The sequence below is a fragment of the Anopheles arabiensis genome (genome assembly GCF_016920715.1).
Source record: "Anopheles arabiensis isolate DONGOLA chromosome X unlocalized genomic scaffold, AaraD3 X_pericentromeric_contig0006, whole genome shotgun sequence".
Classification (NCBI taxonomy): Eukaryota; Metazoa; Arthropoda; class Insecta; order Diptera; family Culicidae; genus Anopheles; species Anopheles arabiensis.
In genome coordinates this window covers 217,501-230,000 of record NW_024412084.1, presented here as the reverse complement: position 1 = coordinate 230,000, position 12,500 = coordinate 217,501, and the positions used below count along the sequence as shown (strand labels likewise).

General features: G+C 54.4%; 2 non-coding genes across 2 annotated transcripts in view; both read left to right on the top strand.

Moving 5' to 3' along the window:
- Positions 1-11,609: 11,609 nt before the first annotated feature.
- On the top strand, positions 11,610-11,767 carry LOC120907484. Its single transcript, XR_005740602.1, has one exon. It is a non-coding gene; the product is annotated as a 5.8S ribosomal RNA (ribosomal RNA).
- Positions 11,768-12,196: 429 nt separating this feature from the next.
- Positions 12,197-12,500, top strand: part of LOC120907496 — a 4,076-nt gene continuing 3,772 nt past the window's right edge. The window contains exon 1 of the ribosomal RNA XR_005740613.1: positions 12,197-12,500. This exon is cut by the window's right edge and continues 3,772 nt beyond it. This is a non-coding gene — a ribosomal RNA (large subunit ribosomal RNA).

Genomic DNA, 12,500 nt, shown 5'->3' with positions numbered 1-12,500 from the left:
TTGTCCAAGAATGGTGTCCGCGACGGTCGGGCACTGCGACGCAATAACCAAATCCTAGGATTGTAACTTTAGTGTGCACAAACATAAACATTAACGCGTTCGCTCGGGCTGCGCCGTCCGTGTTGAACACAAATGTGGGTGATTATATGCGTGGAGGGACAAAACATACGAGGAGGAGACAGTTTTCGCACGATGTGCACAGAGCTCATTTCGTCGTCCCGGGCGAATGGAAAACACAAACATCGCGAGTATCGTTCTAGGTTTCTGTCTATAAAAGGGCAGGCCAAAAGGTGACCGGTTGAGATAAGCATTTTAAGCATACAAACACTTTATTGGAACTTTTGATACAAAAACAAGGTACGTACATGTAGGTTGTACCAACATGGACATCTATGAACGCGTACGCTCGGGCTGCGCCTCCGTCTTGTACTTTCCCGATCGGTACACAGTTTTGGTGCACTGCTATTCCGACCGGCAACTTGTACCAACATATACATCCATGAACGCGTAAGTAGTGTACTTTCCCGATCGGTACACACCGTTGGTGCACGGCATAAGAAAAGAGCTAAATGGTCAAACTCAATCCATTTCAACAATAGATAGTCGATAGTAGCTGTGCCGATGAAGTAGGCACGATGCAAGTTAATGTTGTTTAATGAATAACATGTCCGCCATACATTTCAGCACAAAATTGCTCGGTCAGACCTACAAAGTGCTATATCTCGAATACGAGGCGTCGGACTGGGGGTTGTAGAACAATTTTAAGTTCGTCTAATGATTCTACATCCGATTCTGGATAGCGGTTTTTGACCACTTTTCAATATTTTGTGACACCCCGAACCTAGGGCAGCTCCTCAGCTTTTTTCAAAAATGTGCACCGAACGGCCGGAGAGCTCGTGTGGTTTCAAAACATGTTTTTCGCCAAAACACCTCAAAACGTGTAAGGAACGCACCCTAGATGATGAAAAGTGCAATCAGAATGTCAATCGACAACTTTGTTGGGGGTACCATTTTTACTCTACGGCCAGTAGCTTAGGCGCGCCAACAGCGCTTTCCTTTCGGGTTCCCATTTTTGCCCTCCTGGGATTATGATCATTTGTTCATTGCCTACTATAGGAGGGTACCTTGCTACGAGGTCAAACATGAAGATTGCACCAAATCGTAGTTTTTACCTCTATTTAGTCGTAGGAGCATGGTTTGCAGTGGCAGGGTCATTAAGCCCCCGTTTGGGTCATACGTCCCTCCGCGATAAAAATCGTCGCATGCCCATAGTCCGAACTAATGAAGCAAAAGTGGTGTCTGGTGGGCTCTGCCGATGATTTTAACCTATGATTTTGAGCTTCCACCCCATCAAAACGTTCCTGAGCAGTACATCACGGGTCTACGGACCCAAAGACTTCGTCGTGATGGTTTCTAGCAAAAAGTTGTAACAGCTAAGGGTTTTGAATACGCGTATATTAACCATTGCTTGAAACTAAGCTTCGTTGTCTTTAAACTCTGCAAGACCAATCGAACTTCTTAGGAAACCCGAAGGATTCACGCTAAGCTCGATGAGCTATTATGGGTAGTGGTGCATGATCTGGTGTTCCTTGGATCTAATCCAATGAATAAATTTATGAGGGTATATATGGTGCAGGGCACAAAGCGTGATGAAACCGGGTCTCCCTACCAAATGTGGCATATTTTTTCCCTGAGAGCGAAGCTCAGACCCACGTAGGGGAGAGCGAAGTGGAACTTAAATGTTCTATGCAGCAAATGTTCGCCATGCGGATAAACAAGTTGGAATAGTTCAATGTAGTGTAATGCAAACACGAATCGCAATAACGATACGGGACCCAGAAGCAATTCTGCGGATCCCTCGGGGAGTGGTGAGTTGATATAAATTAGAGGTGAAAGTCCGTTGTTCAAGCCCGGCTCGGCAGCCGATACGAGGTTCCTGTTGGCTTTGTACATCGCGCAGAGGCGCCGTTCGGTTCTAGCAATGATTCCCGCCACCATGTTCCATGCGTGCAGAGATCCGTTAGAGCTCGTTCAATGTGTCCCGCCGTGATTACGAAAAGTCCAACAGTTGACCAAGTTGGGGTGCGTCAAGTAAACGCGCAGAGATGCCGTTCGGTTTAGAGCAATGTCTCCCGTATCACGTTGGAGTTCTTCCACTAGTGCAGAGAGATCGCTGAACCGTTCAATGTGTCCCGTCGTGGTGTGCTTGTACCGAACACTTAGGATACACCATGCTTTGTTGGTTTGGGATAGGAGTGGTCGCGCAACTGCCTCCACGCCGCAAAGTGCCAGTTCGGATTGAAGGTCAACTTTAGCCGTTCAATGCATCAGTCGGTGGGTGTTCAGATGGCATCACAACTTCCCTAGGTGCTTAAGTTGGTTGGGTTGTAAAACATGTGCACATGCGCAGAGTATCGTGCGTACTAGCAAAGTCTCCCGTCACGGTGGTTATGAATGAGTTCCATTCAGTGCAGAGAGATCGTTAGTGCGTGCAATGTGTACCAGTCGATGTGTCGTACCGGAATACAACCCCGCTTAGAGGCCCGTCGCTCGAAGAGGACAAGCAAGAGTGCGCAGAGTGCCGTACTGGCCTAGCAATGTCTCCAGACAGACGTAGGAACACCCGACGCAGTGCAGAGAGTAGATCCGCTAGCCATGTGCAATGCATCCGACGTTGTCTGCTTGTGCAGTCTATCGAGTGGCGCCAACGACGCTCCGGGCGTCACAGAACAAATCTCGGTGGTCACGGGGACTTGCGCCTCGCGTGATCAAGAGTGTAGTTCGTGTTCAAGCAATTGACTCGAATTCTGGTTGATCCTACCAGTGATATACGCTCGTCTCAAAGGTTAAGCCATGCATGTCTAAGCACAAGCTTCCTAGAAAGTGAAACCGCATAAGGCTCAGTATAACAGCTATAATTTACAAGATCCTCATCCAAACAGTTACTTGGATAACTGTGGAAAAGCCAGAGCTAATACATGCATTATGCCGGGACTGTTGGCCTCCGGGTCGGCGGAACTGGTGCACTTATTAGTTAAACCAATCGCCTCCGGGCGCTTTGAGTTGAAATCTGGATAAGGATGCCGATCGTACGGTCGCTTGCGACTGACGACAGATCTTTCAAATGTCTGCCCTATCAACTATTGATGGTAGTGTAGAGGACTACCATGGTTGCGACGGGTAACGGGGAATCAGGGTTCGATTCCGGAGAGGGAGCCTGAGAAATGGCTACCACATCCAAGGAAGGCAGCAGGCGCGTAAATTACCCAATCCCGGCACGGGGAGGTAGTGACGAGAATAACAATATGGACCTCTAACGATGGTCCATAATTGGAATGAGTTGAGCATAAATCCTTTGCAAGGATCAAGTGGAGGGCAAGTCTGGTGCCAGCAGCCGCGGTAATTCCAGCCCACTAGCGTATATTAAAGTTGTTGCGGTTAAACGTTCGAAGTTGATACCCCGTCCAGACTCGCGTCCGTCGCGGGCGCCCGGCCTCTCGGTTGGGACTGTCCGTGTACGCGCTCGCGGCTGCGACTCACAATGGTGTACCTGGGCGTTCTACCCGTGACGGGTCAGGACTTGTCGCCGCGACCTCGTCGGTCAAGGTCTTGTTCGACCCAGCTTCATGGTGCCCGGGAACTCTCGTTTACCTTGAACAAATTAGAGTGCTCAAAGCAGGCTAGTTCAAAGCGTCCGTCCTCCGGGGCCGGCGTTGGCCGAGAATAATTTTGCATGGAATAATGGAACATGACCTCGGTCTGAGTGGTTTCGTTGGTTTGTAATAGACCAAGAGGTAATGATTAACAGAAGTAGTCGGGGCATTGGTATTACGGCGCGAGAGGTGAAATTCGTAGACCGTCGTAGGACCCACAGAAGCGAAAGCGTTTGCCAAGGATGCTTTCATTAATCAAGAACGAAAGTTAGAGGATCGAAGGCGATTAGATACCGCCCTAGTTCTAACCGTAAACGATGCCAATTAGCAATTGGGAGACGCTACCTACCTTCGGTGCTCTCAGTAGCTTCCGGGAAACCAAAATCGGGTTCCGGGGAAGTATGGCTGCAAAGTTGAAACTTAAAGGAATTGACGGAAGGGCACCACAAGAAGTGGAGCTTGCAGTCGCAATCGAGAGCTCGACCCGAACGGACGTGTTTGCGCAGTGCCCGTGTGGTGAGAGGGTGTTCGTGAGAGCGAGAGAGTGGGAGCGATTGATACCGTGCATCGAATAATAGTGAGCGTGTGTATGCGAAGCGGAAGCGAGGGTGAACTTTTGGAACTATCTGGAACTTTCTCGGCTTTGCCGTGCGTGGTTTTCTTGCCCGTGCGTTTGTGTATGCGTTTGTGAGTGTGTGCGCAAGCGAGTGGAACATTCTCGGCTGCTGACGCGCGTGGCGCTTCGTTGTCCGGGCTTGTGTTTCGTGTAAGCGAGTGTGTGCGCGAGAACGAGGAGAGTTTTCTGGAACTATCTGAACTTTCTCGGCTGTTGCCGTGCGTGGCTTCCTTTGCCCGCGCGGATGTGCATGCGTGTGGAGTGTGTGCGCAAGCGAGTGTGTGCGCGAGCGAGTAGAATATTCTGGAACTATCTAGAACTTTCGACAGTTGCCGCGCGTGGTTTCTTTGCCCGCGCGGATGTGCATGCGTGTGTGAGTGTGTGCGCAAGCGAGTGGAACATTCTCGGTCGTTGACGCGCGCGGTGCTCCGTTGCCTGCGCGTGTGCTTCGTGAAAGCGTGAGAGTAGAATATTCTGGAACTATCTAGAACTTTCTCGACAGTTGCCGCGCGTGGCTTCCTTTGCCCGCGCGTGTGTGTATGTGTGTGTGAGTGTGTGCGCAAGCGAGTGAACATTCTCGGCAGTTGCCGCGTGTGGCGCTCCGTCCTCGCGCGCGCGAGAAGAATTTTCTTGAATTATCTAGAACTTTCTCGACAGTGTGTGCGCAAGCGAGTGGAACATTCTCGGCTGTTGCCGCGTGTGGCGCTCCGTTGCTTGCGCGTAGCGTTCCGTGTCACTGTGTGTGCGCTTCTCATAGCATCACAGCGCCGGGGAAATTCGTGGTGGCGGGGGTAGCAACCCGCCACCATGGATAAGCAACTGAGAGGAAGGACCATATCGGTCGATGAGCGTCCTGCGGTCGTTATTAAGAAGCTGGTGAGCGAGAAAAACTCGGGACCATCGTTGAAGAACCGTCATCGGCAGGAGTGTCAGCGAGACCATGGCGACGGGAGGAGTGAAATCGGCGGAACGGCGACGAAGCTGGCGACTTCAACACCGGTTTCCACCGGAGAAGTGCGTCGGATGCTGGCGGATGCAAAAGCTGACAATGAGACGACGGTCGGCATTGTCAAGCGGTTGGAGGAGCAATCCAGTTGCTGCGCTTGCAAATGGAGGCCTCCAACGAGCAGCTGAAGGAAGCGCAAAGGGAGGTAAGAGAGGCGCGCGAAGAAGCTCGGGTACGCGAAGCGGAACACCGCGAAGAGCTTCGCAAGGAGAAGGAGTTGTTCAACGCTCTTCAGCGCAAACCCTTGGTGGAACTAGCGGAGCTCGGCTAGAGAGCCAGCAGGAACTGCAGCGAGAGCAGGAGCTGCTTCGGAGGATGGAAAGCCAGCAACGACAGGAACAGCGGCAACAGCTGGAAGATCAACAGCGCCAAAGGTGGCGTCAGCAGCAGCAGAAACAACAACGGCAGCAGCGGCTACCTGCGCAGCAATGGCCGACGGTGCAGCAGAGCGTGCGTGCTCAGCGTCAGGGCGTGACGGAGTCGGCATCCTCGGCGGTACCGGACGAGGCAGGAACGTGGGTGGAGGTCGTTCGCGGCAATCGGCGCGGGAATAAGCAGAACGGAGTGAATCTGCCCCAGCAGTCAGCCCAGCGGCAGCCAGCACACCGGCAGCATCAGCAGTGGCCGCACCAGCAAAATGGGCAGCAGCAGCAGCAGCGGATGGGCATTCATCAGCAGGAGAAGCGGCGTCCGCGACGAAAACGCCCGGATGAAATCGTCGTTGTGCCCGCCCCAGGAGTGTCCTTCAAGGAAATGTATGTGAAGATACGGACTAACCCGCGGATTGCCGATTTCCAGCGGCAAATTGGGGTTGGCAGAAGAACGCTGAGGGACCACCTCCTGCTGCCTTTGTCCCGCGACGTCGATAGCGCGGCGCTGAAGGACATCATCCAGGAGATCATCGGGGAGAGTGGATCGGTAACCGTCAGAACAGAGATGGCTGAGGTCGTCCTGACTGAATCGACAACATGATCGACGAGGAGGCGATCAAAAGGCGCTCATGACCACTCTTGAAAGCAGTCATTGGTGGCCACCGTGAACCTTTTGGGAGCGCCGAGACATGACGAAGCGGGCTCGCGTGCGCCTCCCACGAGCAGAAGCGGAACTCGTCAAAGATCGTCGACTGGAGCTGGGCTACACGTATTGTTCGGTACATGAAGCCCCAAAAGTATCGGGTCAGCTGACTCGCTGCTTCCGGTGTCTGGAGCGGGGACACATCGCCGCGACGTGCACGGGTGAGGATCGGTCCAAGCGTTGTCTACGGTGTGGTGACCAAACTCACAAGGCGTCGGGTTGCACCAACGAGATCAAGTGTATGCTGTGTGGCGGCGCCCACCGTATTGGTGCCGCAGCCTGCGGTGGACAACCCTCGAACTGAAATGGAAGTGCTACAGATCAACGTCAATCGCAGTAGGAGCGCGTAAGACCTGGCGCTCAACACGATGCGGATGGAGCGGGTGGATGTCTGTCTGATGGTGGAGCTGCACAGTGTCCCCAGGAACAATGGGAACTGGGTGGCCGACAGGGACGGAAGGTGGCCATCATAGCCAGCAGCGAAACGTACCCGGTTCAGCAAGTGGTCTCCGTGACGCAGTCTGGGATCGCGGCTGCCCGGATCAATGGTGTGCTCTTCATATGTTGTTACGTGTCGCCCTCAGCGGGCGTCTCTGAGTTCGAGGAGGTAATGCAGCGCATCGATGTGCTGGCGAGAGGTCACCCGCGCGTCGTCTTTGCGGGGGATCTCAATGCGTGGCACACTGTTTGGGGAAGTGGCCGCACCAACGCAAAGGGAGAGGCTGCGGTCCAGCTTGTCGACAGCTTGGGGCTGGAGGTGTTAAACACCGGCACCGCCCCAACCTTCCTAGGCAACGGAGTGGCTCGCCCGAGCGTGGTGGACGTTGCCTTCGCCAGCCGCAGCATCGCCGGAGTTAACACCATTCCGGAGCATCGGTGGAGGATTATGAGCAGATACCGTACAGTGACCGGGAGCTGTTCCAGCGGTCAGCGGCAGATAGTCGTCGACAGGAGGGTCCTTCCACGCGAGAAAGCGGCACGAGATGGCGTAGCCGTCAGTTCGATGCGCTTTTTCGGTGTAGCGCTCGACGTAGCTTCGTTCGCAGAGCGGGTTACAAATGCCGAAAGCCTGGAGAAAGTCATGACGGAAGCTTGTGACGCAGCCATGGCGCGAGTGTTCCCTTCACAAGGTCACTCGGGACGACCTGCGTATTGGTGGACGCCAGCAATCGAGGTCCTGTGTGAGAACTGCCGCCTCGCTAAGGAACGCCTTGAAACTGCCATCGACGAGGAAGAGCAAATCGCCGCAGCTAGCGATCTTCTCCAGGTGCGTACCGCCCTGGATTCAGCCATCACCACCAGCAAGAAGGAGCACTTCGATGAAATGCTGCGGGCCTCGCGGAAGACGAGACGGGACAATGGTACCGCAACGTACTAAGCCGCCTTCGTGGAAGCTGGACGGCGAGAGAGCGCGATTCATCGGTGCTAGAGGGCATCGTTTCCACTCTGTTCCCCCAGCATCCTCCGGTTGACTGGCCAGCGTCACCAGGCCAAGTCCTGGAGAGGGGAGAGGAGGAACCAGTTCGGGACGTTAATGAACAGGAGCTGTTGGACATCGCGAGCTCGCTGAACCCGAGGAAGGCTCCAGGACTGGATGGTGTGCCAAACGCTGCTTTGACGGCTGCCATCCGGAAGCATACGGACATCTTCAAGAAGTTGTTCCAGGAATGCTTGGACAACGAGCGGTTCCCGGATGAGTGGAAGAAGCAGAAACTGGCCCTGATCCCTGCCGGCAAGCCACCGGGGCTCGCTTCATCCTTCCGCCCGATTCTGCTGCTGAACAACCCGGGCAAAGCGTACGAGCGGTTGCTGCTGTCGCGAATAAATGATGTCATCGAGGCTCCTGAATCACCGAGGTTGGCAGAAACCAGTACGGGTTCAGGAGGGCCGTTCGACAGTGCAGGCGATTCAGCTGGTGGTGGATGCAGGCCGTCACGCGATGTCATTTGGCCGCACCAACAACAGGGACAAACGCTGCCTTCTAGTAGTGGCGCTGGATGTGCGTATGCATTTAACACTGCCAGTTGGCAGTGCATCGCTACGGCGCTGGAGGACAAAGGCGTGCTGAGGCAGCTCCGCAACATCCTGAGAGACTACTTCGAAAACAGGGAGCTCGTCTATGACACCGCAGACGGGCCCGTTACACGCCGAGTGACTGCAGGTGTTCCACAGGGGTCCATTCTGGGCCCGACCCTGTGGAACATCATGTACGACGGCGTGTTGCGGGTCGAGCTTCCTGAAGGGGCTAGCGTCATCGGCTATGCGGATGACATAGTGGTCATGGCACGGGGTTGCACACCAGAGGAGGCGGCATCGGTGGCTGAACAGGCAGTGGACGCGATTGCGGCTTGGATGGAGGACCATCACCCGCAGCTCGCTCCGGAGAAGACGGAAGGAGTAATGATCTCCAGTCTGCGAAGAGGTCAACTGAGGGTGCCGTTCCGCGTCGGGGACACCATCATACACAGCAAACAGTCGATCCGGTATCTGGGGGTCCAGATCCATGACCACCTGTCGTGGAAGCCGCACGTGGAGCTGTCGACGGCTAAAGCCTCCGCGTGGTAGGTGTGGTCACCGCAGTAATGAGGAACCACAGTGGGCCCCAGGTGGCCAAGCGTCGGCTGTTGGCGGCAGTGGCGGAGTCGATCATCCGGTATGCTGCCCCCGTGTGGTCCGAGGCGACGGATCTGCAGTGGTGCTAGAGGAAGCTGGCCCAGGTGCAGCGGCCCCTGGCTCGCGGTGTCACCAGCTCGTTCGTGTCGGTGGCATATGAGACCGGAGTTGCACTGGCAGGCCTTGTGCCGTTCAGGCTGCTGGTACGGGAGGACGCAAGGTGCCATCGGAGGCTCCTAGCTGCTCGGGCGCCAGCCGCAAGGACATCCGGCTGGAAGAGAGGCAGGGGACTCTCCAGGAGTGGCAGCGAGCGTGGGATGCGGCGGCCGCAGCTCCAACGGCCAGTCGGTATGCGGTCTGGGCCCACCGAATGATCCCGGACCTGCACTTGTGGATGAGTAGGCGACATGGAGAGGTTGATTTCCACCTCTCACAGGTATTAACCGGACACGGATATTTCCGGGAATACCTCCATGTCTGCGGTTTTGCCCCATCGGCGGAATGTCCACGGTGCCCGGGGTCGGTTGAATCGGTGGCGCACGTGCTGTTCCAGTGCGAGGTCTTCCACGAGATCCGGGTGGAGCTGTTGGGCTACGGCACCAGCGACCCAGTGAACGAGGACAATCTCGGCATGAAGCTGCTGGAGAGCCCCGAGCGGTGGAACAGCATCCAGGAAGCTGCACGCAAAATCACGAAGGTGTTGCAACAGCTTTGGCGTGAGGACGAGCTGCAGCTCAACCTCCAGGCACACCTTGCAGCACTACCGACGAGACCAGCAGCGGTAGACGCCAGTCCGCTGGATGGAGAGCAGGTGTCGGTTGATGGGTGGTTGAACTCTTTCGTTCCAACCGAGGTCGAGCCAGACGGACCAGAAGAGGTCGCCGGAGGGCGGAGGAATGGCGGAAGTGCGCCTTGCATCCGCAATGGCAGCAGCCGAACGAGAACGTGAGGACTCCATCCTGATGGCAGCGGTGCGGGCGGAGGAAGCAGGAGAAGCACCACCACCCATCCCCATGGGAAGACGCGGACTGCCTCCATCTCCGAGGATGGTAAGAGCGCGGCACGAACGGAGACTGTATCTCCAACGTCTCTACCGTCAACGCGCCAGGGAAGGGACTCTACCACCAGTCCCACACGGTAGAAACCGGAGGAGCAGGTCGGCCCCTTCGAAGCCGATACCATCCGACGGCGGATGAGAAGGCGTAAATGGATAGGCTACGCCGAGTAGCGCGAAGGGTGCCGTCCAATCAGGGAGTACGTGAGGCGCTATCCGCCGACGGCCTGGCAGCCATCACTGAAGCAACAACCTCCGGCCGTTAGAAGGAGGATGATGGGGTAGGAAGTGCATGGGACAGCAAAAAAGGGTACGGCGCAGAAGAAAAATAAAAAAATGCGTTGGGGTATTAATTCCGTAAGGAAAAAAAAGGAACGAAATAAATAAATACCAATAAAGGCGATGTCACAGTGACACATACTCCTGGTTCCAAGCCCCGCTAGGAACGGGTCCAGGAGCAGGAGTGGGGATTTAACGTTAAGTTTATCTGACAAATAAATCCCAAGCATTAAAAAAAAAAAAAGAAGTGGAGCTTGCGGCTTAATTTGACTCAACACGGGAAAACTTACCAGGTCCGAACTTATTGAGGTAAGACAGATTGATAGCTCTTTCTCAAACTTAAGGGTAGTGGTGCATGGCCGTTCTTAGTTCGTGGAATGATTTGTCTGGTTAATTCCGATAACGAACGCGACTCAGTCAAGCTAACTAGAACGCTGTCAGTAGTGTGCCTCCGGGCGCACCTGACGTTAGAGTGGCGGGTGTCCTCACGGGTGCCCGTCACTTAGTTTGCCCTGCTTAGCGGGACAACTTGTGTTTAGCAAGATGAGATTGAGCGATAACAGGTCCGTGATGCCCTTAGATGTTCTTGGGCTGCACGCGTGCTACAATGTGAGCAGTAGCGTGTTCTCGCCTTATGGCGCCCCCATTCCGAGAGGAACGGGAAATCACCCAAATGCTCATTTAGTAGGGATTGGGGACTGCAATGGTCCCCATGAACCTGGAATTTCTAGTAAGTGCTAGTCATTAGCTAGCGCTGATTACGTCCCTGCCCTTTGCACACACCGCCCGTCGCTACTACCGATGGATTATTTAGTGAGGTCTCTGGAGGCACACCTTCCGCGATTCCTTCGTGAGTTGCAGTTGGCACGGCCGAAGCTGACCGAACTTGATGATTTAGAGGAAGTAAAAGTCGTAACAAGGTTTCCGTAGGTGAACCTGCGGAAGGATCATTAACGTGGTTTTTGAATGAGTAATAACGAGGATAAAGTGTTATGTTGGAGGTCAAGTGCGCTGCATACCAAACTTTGTGAACGCGGTAACTTGCACTCGGCGCCGGCATGCACGGCAAAACCTCAGTCTTGATATGTGCGGGGAGTTCTTAAGGTTCTTCCTCCCGGAGATCGTCACTATCTGGGACGTACATTAATTTGTACCTGCATTAGCGTACGCTTTTGTAGAGAGCATATCAAGACGTCTCGTAAGAGACAACACTTGTATTTGTACAAGTTTGAGTAACCCATTGTTGCAGGTCGAGTGTGTTGCATGCCAACTTTGAACGCGGCTACGCCACTCGGCGCCGAAAGGCACTACTTAAACCCTAGGCAGGGGATCACTCGGCTCATGGATCGATGAAGACCGCAGCTAAATGCGCGTCATAATGTGAACTGCAGGACACATGAACATTGATAAGTTGAACGCATATGGCGCATCGGACGTTTAATCCCGACCGATGCACACATTCTTGAGTGCCTACCAATTACCAAAGTCTCATTTAGTTAACTACAGTGGCCGTCCGCGAAGGTGTCCGGGTCATCCGACGCACTGGGCGGCCGCTGTGCATGATGACGTGCTTGGTCCCCGTCTGCGGGTCCTCGGGCGTTGAAAGTGGACACTCGAGCGTATGTTGGATGCGTTTCGTGTTGGTGGTGTTTGATGCGTAGGGCTTGTGGTGTGTGTCAAGCCGCATGGTTCGAACTAATGCTACGTCGTTCCCGATGGCCACCGGCAGTCTACTCTCCAGGCTAAAGTCGGCTCGTCGAGGGATTCGGAAAGCTAAGTCGCTGTAACTCATGAGGCCCATACACGGCGTTGCGCTACCACGCTAAGTTAGCCCTACATATACAAGTATCAACCCACGGCACGGGCGTAGCTGTAATACTTACGTCTCGGTTATACCACGTAGGCCTCAAGTGATGTGTGACTACCCCCAAATTTAAGCATATTAATAAGGGGAGGAAGAGAAACCAACCGGGATTCCCTGAGTAGCTGCGAGCGAAACGGGAAGAGCTCAGCACGTAGGGACGGCATGGAAACGTGCCTGTCCGATTCCGTGTACTGGACCGGTCCGTTATCTATCACGCACTGTGCACTTCAAGTTCAATTTGAAGGTGGCCCATTCTCCCATAGAGGGTGATAGCCCGTGGAAAGGCATGAGGTGAGGTGATAGACGGTCGGCTCCATGGAGTCGTGTTGCTTGATAGTGCA